We start from the raw sequence: 11,589 nt of genomic DNA, 5'->3' as shown, positions 1-11,589 counted from the left end.
TTATATGAGTTTAGTTGTGCTATTAAATTTACATTGTGAATTTTAAAAACTAGTAAGGGAAAAAGTATATCAACTTTTGCAAACAGCCGTGAAAAAATGAAGGCATGCATTAACAATTGCTGCCCAAAACTGGTGATCACAAATGAGACCCCTGTTGCCACCTGGTGGCAGCATACTCTAATTGAAGAATTAGTTTTTGAGTGAAATCAAGAAGCCTAAATGTCACAGAGACAGAATCCTGTCACATCCCATGAGATAACACAAGTGAAATATTGATCAGAAACCTATGTGATTTAAATTAAAACTTATTTTTCATTTTCTATCTCAAGTGAGCAGAAGAAATGCAACTCTCTGGTCTAGGATCCAAGGCTAGTTTTCCTTAAGCTATATTAAGAGTGTTCATCTAATAAGCCACAGAACCATTTTACCTATAAGGTGGCCCAGGCCTATTCAGCTGCCCTACTGACTAAACAGTTATATTATGTCCTTTCTATGGGCCTCGTGTAGAGAAAATAACTGTTATACCAGCAGTGTTTTCTAGGGATAACTCCTCTTGACCCTTCGAAAATTTCTGTAGTTCTATGGATTCCTGTAGTTCTATGGATTAACTTATTTTAAAAAGGTCATTTTATTAAACTAATCCCATTATCCATGCCACAATTCAGACCAATCACATCGTTATCTCTTGAGATAAAAACCGGCATCCATATTTTTGTTAAAGCTTCCCAGTGGTTCCAATGTGCAGCCAATGTTGAGAATCACTGGGCTGTAATAATGGGAAGATTGAAACATGGGCCATGGAAAAATGAAGCTGCTGTTCAAAATTAAGCAAATCTGCGGCAAAGCTAAATATAACATTCAAGAGTATGTGAAAAAATATGCAACGAAAATCCACAATGTCATTGGTAACTGCCCTCCAAAATCCTTCCAAAACTCTGAAGAGTAATGGAAAGTAAACTATCACTAATAGACAACTTCCTGTACAGGTGTTTTCTATATACTTCACCCAAACAGGAGGTATACTTTATTATCCTTTTGTTCCTTATCAGGCAGCACAATGGTAAAAACTCTGCCTGCCAACGTAGGAGACACAGATTTTACTCCTGGGTCAAGAAGATCCTCTGGAGAAGGAAATGGCAACCCACTTCTGTATTCTTGCCTGGAAAATTCCGTGGACAGAGGAGCCTGGTGGGCTATAGTCCAAGAGGTTGCAAAGAATCCGACACAACTGAGCACACACACACACACAGACACACACAGACAGACAGACACACACACACACACGTGCTACTTACAGTTTCAAAAACTGAAGCAGAAGTAGATTTATTAACACAAGATCATGCATGTTGTAAATAACATAGTGTGGATTTGAATTTAAGACTCACTCCAAATCCCATGGGTGATTCCATTCTACCTTGTTGATTTTGAATTAAGAAACAGAATAGCCAGCAGACTTCCAAGGGTCTCCTTTGATTCATTAACAGCTTCTTCCTGAGCCTCACACTGCTAGAGTCAAAGTTTTAACAGGTTTAGAGATAGAGACTTGGCTCAGTAATTCATCTGAGCTCCCCTGGATTGCTTCCCCCTCCTTACCAAATAACTCATTGGAAAAGAGTCTGATGCTGGGAAGGACTGGGGGTGGGAGGAGATGGGGACGACAGAGAATGAGATGGCTGGATGGCATCACCGACTCGATGGACATGACTTTGAGTGAACTCCGGGAGTTGGTGATGGACAGGGAGGCCTGGCGTGCTGTGATTCATGGGGTCGCAAAGAGTCGGACACGACTGAGCGACTGAACTGAACTGAACTGAACTGAAAGGAACTCTAGTTCAAATGCAAAGAAGGCAGTGGATGCCAGCTGATTGGGAGATGAATCAAAGACAGATTTTTTCAGTGGGATACTTTGGTGGGCTTCCCAGGTGGCACTACTGGTAAAGAACCCACCTGCCAGTGCAGGAGACATAAGAGCTGAAGGTTCGATTCTTGGGTCAGGAAGATCCCCTGGAGAAGGGAATGGCACCCCACTCCAGTATTCCTGCCTGGAGATTCCCATGGACAGAGGAACCAGGTGGACCATGGTTCATAGGGTCCCAAAAAGACACGACTGAAGCAACTTAGCACCCACACAGGCATAGATGAACTGGCATGTGCTCTGATAAAATGATGGAAGGTAAGGCTCCAGAACAGCAACAATTCAGCCAAGTGTTTGCTTTCCTAAATGCTATATATATATATATAGCATTTATATATATATATATATATATATATGGCTTTCCTGGTGGCTCAGAGGTTAAAGCGTCTGCATCCAATGCGGGAGACCCTGGTTCGATCCCTGGGTTAGGAAGATCCCTGGAGAAGGAAATGGCAACCCACTCCACTGCTCTTGCCTGGAGAATCCTATGGATGGAGGAGCCTGGTAGGCTACAGTCCATGGGGTGGCAAAGAGTCGGACAGTCAATTCATTTCAAAATAACTCAGTAATTCATCTGAGCTTCTCTGTGTCTCTTCTCCCTGTGTACCAACTGAGTTAAGGAAACTCTAGTTCAAATGCAAAGGCACTGGCTGCCAGCTGGTTAAGAGATGAATCAAAGACATATTTTTTCATTGGGAAACTTTGTAGAAATAATAACTTTAAGCTATAGATAGACCCTTTCCCCACCCAAACTGCAGTGTCTGATCTACTGCACCCTCTATTTTCAAGACTCACCACAACCTTCTGAACTTGCCCAGACAGCTGGCTCTTTTACTTTCTCCTACTGGGTAGCACGATGATGAAGCCAGTCAACAGTAAAGTAAGACTCTCTGTTGTTCTGCTATGGACATTCAATATAGATCTCTCCCTCAAAGTGTTTGCAGTCTAGTAAAACACAGAAACTACACACGTGTGTAAGTCTAACCATTTCACTTCGTTGCTTAAAATCCCTCTAGTGACATTCTTTTGCTTTTAAGATAAACATGGAGATCTTTGATGGGTTCTATAAGACTGCTTGATTTGAACCTTGTCTATCCCTCCAAAATCTTGTCTTCTTGTTTTTCTTGCCTACAAGTGCTTTATTCCCCATGTAAGACTTTCCCTTATGCACTCTCTCCCTCTGCCTAGAATTCCATTCCAGTCCACATACTACAGCTGGTGTTCTATTAACCTATTGCCATGGGACAAACCATCCTCAAAATCAGTGTCTTAGAATCACAGCCATTTGACTAGGTCACGATTCTATGGTCAAGAGTTTGAACTGGGATCTTCCGCTGGTGTCACTCTGGGTTACTTTTGTTGCTATAAGTCTCTGGTGTCTGGACCAGGGCTGGAAGATCTAAGACCTCTTTGTTGACAGTTAGCACAAGATGTCAGCTGGTGGGGCTGTGGGGACATGGCAAAGACAGTTCTTCTTCACTGGCCTCTTGTCCTTCAGTAGGTAAGATTGGGCCTCTTCAGTTGGCAGTCTCAGGAGTGCACGCCAAGAAAGCAAAGTGGAAGCCTTTACTTCTTGTGCTTTCTGCTGGGTACAGGAGGCCAGCCGGGATTCAATGAGTGGGGAAACCCATTCTGCGTCTTGATGGGAGAAGCTGACCATTTTTTATCTACCACAGCTGACTGATGAAGGCTCACCCTTCCTTCAGATGTCAGTTCTCATTTTCCTTCTGTAGGAAAGCGTTACTCTGAATCCTTGTGCTGTGCTTAGTTGCTCAGTCATGTCCGATTCTTTGTGACTCCATGGAGAGTAGCCCACCGGGATTCTCTGTCCATGGGATTCTCCAGGCAAGAATACTGGAGTGGGTTGCCATGCCCTCCTCCAGGAGATCTTCCCAACCCAGGAATTGAACCCAGGTTTCCTGCGAAGCAGGCAGATTCTTTACCATCTGAGTCACCAGGGAAGACCAATCTGAATCACTGAATATAATCAAATTCTCCATTATATGCAGTCAAACCACCCTGTTTTTCTCACGTAGGATTTATCTCATTTTAGCATTTATCTCATCTTATAAGCAAATATTTGTGTGGATTCTCTCCTGAGTTGTGCCCTCCATGAGGGCAGAGACAGGATCTGGGTCCTCAGTGTTGACCACAACACCAGGCCCAAGGTTACCACTCGGCAAGTGCTTGTTGACTGAACATGAGCCCGAGAAAGTAAATTGAGAGTGAAGTGGTTTAGAAGAAAGATTACCACTTCCTAGCTGTGAGAACATCATCAAGTTACATAACCACGTTGCACTCAGTTTTCACATCAGCGAGCTGAGCTTATGCATAACTGGGGCCAATAAATGCCCTTAAAAGCAATAGGAGATTAGTGACTTAATTTTCAGTGAAAATCAGGTACACATTTCATCCTCAGATACTTTTTTAGTGTGTGAAAAATCACATAAAAACAGGGAATTATTAACTCCTATATTGATTAATTAATATCAGCACATTTAAAAATAATGCTGTAATGAATCGGATGCCACTTTCTGTCTATATAAATAAGGGCAAAGGTAGATGGTTAAAAAAAGACAGAAACCTTAGGTCAACCACTGAAAGAGCGTTTGTAACTCTCAGGTGTCTTTTTTTTCTTATTCTTCTTTAAGCAGGTAGAAAGAATTTCCCAGGACTAATCGACAGTCTTGTCAAAAATACACATGATTTGTCAGTTAAGCCCTTGATATTTTTAGTGCTGGAAACTCTGTCAAAATGACCAAAAAGACTCACACTTTACAGAGCATAAGAAACAAAACCACGGGGGTTGACTGCAATGAAACACAGTCGTTAGTAGTAAGTCTGAGGTTGCCTGTTCTTTTAAAAAAAGAAACAAACCTGTCTCTTCTGTTTTTCCAGTGGTGTCAGTCGTAAGGGGCCCCTGCTAACTTTGTTCTCTCTGAGAACAGAAGTGTACCTACCCATTTCTGGTTTCCTGCCATCGTGTTCAGCATACGGATTTTACATATTTGGGGTTATCACCCCAGTCACCTCTTCGATGAAATTGACCTTTGTAAGTTAAAAATACTCGAATTTCAGACATTCAGTGCTCCGTGGGTTACTAAAGACGGACCAACATGCTGTTTCCACCAGGGCAGATGACGTCTCTTGTGAATCCTGAAACATGAGGTAGTTTTTCCCCTCTCCTGTGCTCTCATTTCAGTTTCCCCTAACCCAAGATGAGTACAGAAGAACTTCCTCAAAGGTACTGTAACAGAAAGAGGTTTCAACAAGCGTGAGAATTACACCAGAGAGAAATCGTTCACACTAGAGGTTTAAAATATCTCTGGGCAATAAACTACCATAATTTCAGCATTATCAGGGTCTGATGTGCATTATTAATAGTTGAGGCTACACTTTGATAACAAGGAGCTACAAATTTGTAATGGTTCAACAAAAATTATTGTATCGTTATGTAACAGCCCGGGGAAGTGGCAGATAACGTATATGTTGGGGTGGAGGGTTCTACTCTACTATACCCGTCATTCAGGAATCCAAGCTGATAGAGAGTCTGCCATCTTGAATATGTGGCTTCCAAAGCCATTCTTGAGGTTGCCATCACAACCAGCCAGAAGAGGAAAAGAAGCAAAGAAGAATCCATGGGGGTTGCACAAATCCCGTCCATTCACATTCCGTTGGCCAAAGCTCAGCCTCATACCCACAGCTAACTGTAAGAGAAGCTGGGTGATGGCATGTCTGTATATGAAGAAACAAGAGGAAGATGGACTTTGGAAAACAGTGTCTGACATACGATGTTGACACACACACAAAAATCAAAGCTTTCAGTGTGAGAATGTTTTCTTCAATATTATTTCCCATTACTCCTCAAAGTGACCTTGTCTCACCCACAGATCAGCTTTCACTCTAACTGTCCTCTACAATAGGGTATTTCAGTATTCCCATCTCCAGTTGTTCTATCTCTCCAATCAATGCAGTCCTGAATATTCATTGGAAGGACTGATGCTGAAGCTGAAGCTCCAATACTTTGGCCACCTGATGTGAAGAACTGACTCATTGGAAAAGACCCTGATGCTCTGAAAGATTGAAGGCAGGAGGAGAAGGGGACGACAGAGGATGAGATGGTTGGATGGCATCACTGACTCGATGGCCATTAGTCTGAACAGGCTCCAGGAGTTGGTGATAGACAGGGAAGTCTGGTGTGCTGCAGTCACTGGGGTCACAAAGAGTCAGACATGACTGAGCCACTGAACTGAACTGAACTGAACTTATACCATGCACACTGGTCAGAGTCACTCCTGTAATACATAAATGGAATCCTCTTGTTACTCTTGTTCTTCATTTAGTCTCATAATGATACAGTCACGGTATACAAACTCCTTAATCTAGCCCTTAGGCTCTATGATGTAGGTTGGGAACACAAATTCTGCAACAGACTGCCTTTGTTTGACTTTTTCTGTGCTACTTACTGGTTCTGTTAACCTCGAGCAAGACTAAATGGATCTCAGAGTTCATTCCTTATCTCTAAAATGGGGATGATATTAATGTCTATCTCACTAAGTTACTGTGAATTTTAACTGATTCACTGGGCTTCCCTGGTTGCTCACTGGTAAATAATCCATCTGCCAATGTAGGAAATGCAGGTTTGATCCCTGGGTCAGGAAGATCCCCTGGAGCAGGAAATGGCAACCTACTCCAGTATTCTTGCCCAGGAAACAGAGGAGCATGGCAGGCTATAATCCATGGGGTCGCAAAGAGGTGGATACAACTGAGTAATTGAGCACACGTTCATGTGTAAAGCACTCCAAAAAACAAATACTGTCTGAATTATTATAAATTATTCCCTTCCATAATTCTATTCAGTTATACTTTGGCCACCTCATGTGACGAGTTGACTCACTGGAAAAGAGTCTGATGCCGGGAGGGATTGGGGGTGGGAGGAGACGGGGACAACAGAGAATGAGATGGCTGGATGGCATCACCGACTCGATGGACATGAGTTTGAGTGAACTCCGGGAGTTGGTGATGGACAGGGAGGCCTGGCGTGCTGTGATTCATGGGGTCACGGAGAGTCGGACACGACTGAGCGACTGAACTGAACTGAACTGATACCCCAGTACAACTATGTTGTTGTTCAGTTGCTTAGTCATGTCTGACTCTGTGATCCCATGGACTGCAGCACGCCAGGCTTCCCTGTCCTTCACTATCTCCTGGAGCTTGCTCAAACTCATGTCCATGGAGTCATGATGCCATCCAGACATCTCAGCCTCTATCGTCCCTTTCTCCTCCTGCCTTCAATCTTTCCCAGTATCTGGGTCTTTTCACATGAGTCGGCTCTTCGCATCAGATGGCCAAAGTATTGGAGCTTCACTTTCAGCATCAGTCCTTCCAGTGAATATTCAGAATTGATTTCCTTTGGGACTGAGAGGTTTGATCTCCTTGCAGTCTAAGGGACTCTCAAGAGTCTTCTCTAACATCACACTTCAAAAGCATCAATTCTTTGGTAGTCAGCCTTCTTTATGGTCTAACTCTCACATCCATACATGACTACTAGAAACACCGTAGCTTTGACTGACAGACCTTTGTTGGCAAAGTAATGTCTCTGCTTTTTAATATGCTGTCTATTTCTTCCAAGGAGGAAGGGTCTTTTAATTTCATGGCTGCAGTCACCATCTGCAGTGATTTTGGAGCCCAAGAAAATAAAGCCTGTCTCTGCTTCCGTTGTTTCCCCATCTATTTGCCATGAAGTGCTGGGGCCAGATGCCATGGCCTTAGTTTTCTAAATGTTGAGTTTTAAGCCAGCTGTTTCACTATCCTCTTTCACCTTTATCAGGAGGCTCTTTAGTTCCTCTTTGCTTTCTGCCATAAGGGTGGTGTTATCTGCATATCTGAGGTTATTGATATTTCTCCTGGCAAACTTGATTCCAGCTTGTGCATCATCCAGTCCGGCATTTTGCATGATGTACTCTGCATATAAGTTAAATAAGCACAGTGACGATATGCAGCCTTGATGTACTCCTTTCCCAATTTGAAAGTAGTCCGTTGTTCCATGTCCAGTTCTAACTGTTGCTTCTTGACCAGCCACAGGTTTCACACGAGGCAGATAAGGTGCTCTGTTATTCCCATCTGTTTAAGAATTTTCCACAGTCTGTTGTGATCTACACAGTCAAAGGCTTTAGTGTAATCATTGAAGCAGAATTAGATGTTTTTACTAGAATTCTTTTGCTTTTTCTATGATCCAGTCAATGTTGGCAATTTGATTTCTTATTTCTTTGTCTTTTCTGAATCCAGCTTGAACATCTAGAAGTTTTTGGTTCACCTACTGTTGAAGGCTCACTTGGAGAATTTTGAGCATTACTTTGCTATAGTGTAAGATGAGTGCAATTGTGTGGTAGTTTTAACTTTCTTTGGCATTGCCTTTCTTTGGGGTTGGAATGAAAACTGACTTTTCCAGTCCTGTGGCCACTGATGAGTTCTCCAAATTTGCTGGTATGTTGAGTGCAGCACTTCCACAGCATTATCTTTTAGGATTTCAAGTAGCTCAACTGGAATTCCATCACCTCCACTGGCTTTGTTCATAGTGATGCTTCCTAAGGCCCACTTGACTTCACATCCCAGGGTGTTTGGCTCTAGGTGAGTGATCACACCATCGTGATTATCTTGGTCGTGAAAATCTTTTTTGTATAGTTCTTCTGTGTATTCTTGCCACCTCGTCTTAATATCTTCTGCTTCTGTTAGGTCCATACCGTTTCTGTCCTTTATTGTGCCCATCTTTGCATGAAATGTCCCCTGATATCTCTAATTCTCTTAAAGAGCTCTCTAGTCTTTCCCATTCTATTGCTTTTCTCCATGCACAGCATCAAGAAGAGTAACATCACCAACAATGATAATAATCCTTCATACAGTGCTTCCCTGTGTGCCAGAAACTATTCTAAACATCTTGCATTGATTTTCTTCTTACCCTCATTTAACAAATGAGGAAATTGAGGCATGGAAAGTTACATAAGTTTCTTAAGCTCAAATAGCTTGCTGGTGACAGGCAGAGTTTGAATCCAAACAATCTGATTTCTAGTTACTTTGTTGTGACTTTGCTCTATTGTACGTACTATTTTCTCTATGAGTTCTCATCTTCATGGCTAATCCAGATTTACCCATCAAGACCTGCTCCAATGTCACCTCTTATTTGAAGCCCTCCCTGATTCCCTCAGACTCAGTTAATCACTCTTGGCTTTACTCTGCTGACTTATTTTGGTTCATAATTTACTCTGGGATATCAACTTATATATCTGTCTCTGCCACAAGCCTTGTATTTTTAAAAATCATTCATCTTGCAACTTCAGTTCCGAGATGAATACTTATTTCCCTCAGTCCCAGTACTTACTTAGGCAAAAATTCCCAACATTCTCCCTTTTACATTAATCTTACTTATAGCAGTCAGGTCCCAATCAGGAAACAGACAACAGATTCAAACTGGGATAATTTCAGGAGGGTTTATATTTAGTCTTAGAAATATGTGTGGGGAGCATAAGGGAATGACAAGAAACAGTAGAGATATACAGGCTAGGAACAGTAGAGCTGTTACCATTTTGTGATATTTTTCCCATCAAGAAGTGGAACTTAATTACTCCCCCTTGAACATGGGCTTCCCTGGTGGCTCAGATGGTGAAGAATCAGTCTGCAATGCAGGAGACTTGGGTTCAATCCCTGGGTCAGGAAGATCCCCTGGAGAAAGGAATGGCTTCCAGTATTCTTGCCTGGAAAATTCCATGGACAGAGGAATCTGGCGGGCTACAGTCCATAGCGTTGCAAAGAGTCAGACAAGACTGACTGACTAACACACTTGAGCATGGGCTAAACACAGTGGGTCACAGATAATGAATAGAACACAGTGGAAATGATGTGTTTGACTTCTGAGATTGTTTACAAAACACTGTGGCGTAATCTTTGCTTTGTCTCTTGCAACACTTACCCTGAGAAAAGTCAGCAGCCATGTCGTAAGGATGCTCAAGCAGCCCTGTGGAGAGGACCACGTGGACAGGAACTGAGAGCCCCAGCTGGCTGTCCTGTGAGTGAGTCACCTCAAAAGAGGGCCACGCAGCCTTGGACAAGCCTCCCGACGGCTACAACCCCAACCAACACCTTGACCTGAATCTCCCGAGCAACCCTGAGCCAAAGACACCCAGCTCGGAAAAACACAGAATCTTATCTCCAAAATGAGGATGATACGGATATCTACCTCACTGAGTTATTTTGAAGTGATTTGACTTTATATATGTACAGCACTTAGGATAGCAAACTCTTGGCTGAATTGTTGCTGTTCTGGAGCCTTACCTTCCATCATTTTATAAATGCACAAGCCAGTTCAGCTATGCCTGTGTGGGTACTAAGTCGCTTCAGTCATGTCCAGCTGTTTGTGACCCTATGGACCATAGCCCATCTGAGTCCTCTGTCATTGGGGTTTTCCAGGCAGGAATACTAGAGTGGGTTACCATGCCCTCTTCTAGGGGATTTTCCTGACCTGGGATCGAGCCTGTATCTATTATGTCTCCTACATTGGCAGGTGGGTTTTTTGCCACTTGAGCCACCTGGGAAGCCCCAGTTCTGCTACATACAGCTTCAAGACCAGCACCAGCATTAACCAAGAGAGTGATTGCTTGAACAGAGCTTTCAACATGCCCAGAACTGTGAGATAATAAATCTTTGTTGTTTTAAGCCACCAAAGTTTAGGCTAATTTGTCATATAGTGATAGATAAGGTAATGAATGGTTCTGTCTAATTTATTTAACCTCTCCATGCCTAAGTTTCTTTCAGCCTCTGGTTCTTCTTTTGTGAAATATAGATAATACCCATTTCACCAAATTGTGGTGAAAATTACATTAAATTATTACTTTAGACTAAATCACATGTTAGAAGGGATATGAAAGTGTCTGATTCAGTGCCCAGTACTTAGAAACTATTTAGTAAACAATTACACCTTCCTTCTTCCGGAATAAATCACTACAGTTCTCCTCACTACCAGCCTGGGTTTCTAGTGATCAAGATGGTTTCTTTTTAATGGATACTTATACTTAATTATCAACCCCTATATAGAGTCTCTCAGAGAAGGCAATGGCAAGCCACTCCAGTACTCTTGCCTAGAAAATCCCATGGATGGAGGAGCCTGGTAGGCTGCAGTCCATGGGGTCGTTAAGGGTTGGACACGACTGAGCGACTTCACTTTCACTTTCCACTTTCACACATTGGAGAAGGAAATGGCAACCCACTCCAGTGTTCTTGCCTGGAGAATCCCAGGGACGGGGGAGCCTGGTGGGCTTCCGTCTATGGGGTCACACAGAGTCAGACACGACTGAAGTGACTTAGCAGCAGCAGCAGCAGCATATAGAGTCTCTACCTGAAGACCTTGAGAGAAAAAAAAAAACAAAAAGATTAGATTAATACTAAGCATGCCTGAACAGCTTTCAAAGGATTTTTAATGTCCCATTTCTGAGAAACCATTTCAAATAGCAGTAAATGCAGTGGGAAGGTATAAGGACTTGGTACATTGGCAACAAAGGATATGAGATGGAAATATGCAAGCTCAGGAAAAATGTAAATCAGAAACAATACGGGATTTCACCTTGTCATGAAATGTTCAGGGAGTACAGCAGGGCAGCGATTTATCAAGAGGGAATGCCAAA

The sequence above is a fragment of the Moschus berezovskii genome, chromosome 16, assembly GCF_049115385.1.
Source record: "Moschus berezovskii isolate FMDL1 chromosome 16, NW_MosBer_1.0, whole genome shotgun sequence".
In the NCBI taxonomy this organism is placed as follows: Eukaryota; Metazoa; Chordata; class Mammalia; order Artiodactyla; family Moschidae; genus Moschus; species Moschus berezovskii.
The sequence above is the reverse complement of the archived record's forward strand: the minus strand, read 5'-3'. Positions refer to the sequence as shown.